We start from the raw sequence: 2,441 nt of genomic DNA on the forward strand, positions 1-2,441 counted from the left end.
GTTAACGGGAGGAGTGACAAAGTCGTCTTACATAGGGTGTGGACAGGGAGGGGCTATGGCAGGTGGCCAGTTTGCAATGAACCACAAATAGTAAAACATACTATTGTTGAGCTCTCTAAAAGTATATTATATTTCATCTAAAAAAATAAACAATCTAAGAGTAGTGTTGAAATATCTCTAGAAAAGACATAGCTAGATTTTTAGGCTTTCATATTGATTATGATGATACCAAAAAATTAAACTGTTGGATTAACTTGGAAATTAACAAACAAAGCACAGTATAGCTTTTTAATGGTGCGCTTCCATTATTCATTATATAAAGTATTTAAATCCAGGAACAGATAGTAGGGATTGTCAAACAGAAGCACTTTAACGGAGAGCCATAGAGATGTGTCACTAAAGTATCACTTAACTCTAGCCCTTTAATAATGCACACTCACGTTTTTAAGGGAAAAGAGTGAAATAAAATAGAGCATGTAACTTTCATATAAGGAGAGGGGGAATATAGAAATAGATTTTAACTCAATCAATTCAAGAGTAGGCAGCAAAGAAGAAAATGAAGAGCGTTTGGTAAATGGAAAACACAAAATAAGCAGGAGAAAATAAGATCCGATATATCAGATATAAGAATAAATGGAGTTCTCTTTGCCATCTTTTCTCCTCCCATGGAGCTGCTGCCATGAATGTCGAGGTTTGCAGTTTCAGAGGGTACAAGATCTACCCCGGACACGGGAGGCGCTATGCCAGGACCAATGACGAGAAGGTTTTCCAGTGTCTTAATGCAAAATGCGAGTTGGCGTTCCTTGCCAAGAGGAATCCTTGGCAGGTAAACTGGACTGTCCTCTACAGAAGGAAGCACAAAAAAGGACAATTGGAAGAAATTCAACAGAAAAGAAGCTGCTGAGCAAATTGCAGAGGGCCCTTACTGGTGCAATCTCTCGTTGACATAATGGCCAAGAGGAATGAGAAACTTGACATTAGAAAGGCTCAATGAGAACAAGCTATCAGGGCTCATAAAGAAGCAAAAAAGGCTAAGCAAGCAGCTAAAAAGACTGCAATGGCTGCTGCTAAGACACCTATTAGGTTGGTGCAAAAGAAATTGCGTTTTTGCCAAAGGCAGCACCTAGGCAGACAATTGCAAAGCCTGTGGAAGTTTCAGCTCCCCAAGTTGGTGGAAAATGCTAAGCCGACAGATCAGATTTTAAAGTAAAGATTGGACTATAACTCTAGGTTGTGCTGGAGATTTTATTCTCATAATAGGCATGTTGGGCCTTACATGGTCATAGGTGAACTAATAAAGTTAAGAATGTAAGAGGTAGGTATTTTATTAAAAAGTCTATTTGCTTAGCTGGGGTGTGTCGGGCACATTACAAAAACTTCTTTGTCTTAACTTTTTGGTTACATGGCTGTAAGTACTAGGATGTTCCATGGCTGTAAGTACTAGGATGTTACATGGATTTGCCTGGCTCGGTGACAAATGCCTGTAGTCCCAACATTTGGGAGGCCTAGGCAGGCAGATCGCCTGACCTCAGGAGTTCAAGACCAGCCTGGGCAACATGGCAAAACCCTGTCTCTACAAAAAATACAAACCCTGTTTCTACAAAAAATACAAAAAATATAAAAATGAACTGCAGGTGCATGGTGGCATGCACCTGTAGTTTCAGCTATTTAGGAGGCGGAGGTGGGAGGATCACATGAGCCCAGGAGGTCGAGGCTACAGTGAGTCAAGATTGCACCACTGCACTCCAGCCTGGGTGACAGCGAGACCCTGTCTCAAAAATGAAAAAAAAAAAAGGATGTACTTTTTAGACTATTTTATAGTTAAATTACTTTTTCCCATGATAGACAAATTTACTTTATATTGGGTTTGCCTTGTAGCCATTGGTATCTTGCCTATCATTTGCTAATAGGTGAGTTGAAGGTGCTTAAAACTATCAGCTGTATTAATCTGCTCTTGCTTACCGAAAATACGCCTAAATGAAAAGCATGGCTGCTTGAGTAAAGAGTATCCTTAGCTAGACTCCTGGAGTAGTTTGTTGAGCTGGGGGTTTGCCAGAGCCATGCTAAATTGCAAAAATGTCTGAATAAACTGCTGATATTCAAGAGATATGTATATTGAAGATGTGATAAAATAGTAGTAATCATGACTTACATGTAAAGCATAGGCTTGTCCTTCTACAGAAAGTAGATCGTTTTTAACCTGCCAGCCTGTGCCAAGTTGCAAGGATACAACAGTGGACAAATCACAGTGCTCTTTCAGGAAACATCAGAACACTAGGTGAGGGTATAGTCAATGTCAACATTTTCCTCCATCCCCATTCTTTCCAAGGTGATAGAATTAATTTTTCATTCTAGTGCATGTTACATTCAGACATCTAAGTGTTGCAGATAAAATGAGTAAGTCCCTTTGGGAACCTGAAAATGGAAACCGTATATAAAAT

At 39.6% G+C, this 2,441-nt stretch overlaps 1 pseudogene; it reads left to right on the top strand.

Moving 5' to 3' along the window:
- Positions 1 to 679: 679 nt before the first annotated feature.
- On the top strand, positions 680 to 1,980 carry LOC100992921 (large ribosomal subunit protein eL24-like; annotated as a pseudogene).
- The last annotated feature ends 461 nt before the right edge of the window (positions 1,981 to 2,441 follow it).

The sequence above is a fragment of the Pan paniscus genome, chromosome X (genome assembly GCF_029289425.2).
Source record: "Pan paniscus chromosome X, NHGRI_mPanPan1-v2.0_pri, whole genome shotgun sequence".
Classification (NCBI taxonomy): Eukaryota; Metazoa; Chordata; class Mammalia; order Primates; family Hominidae; genus Pan; species Pan paniscus.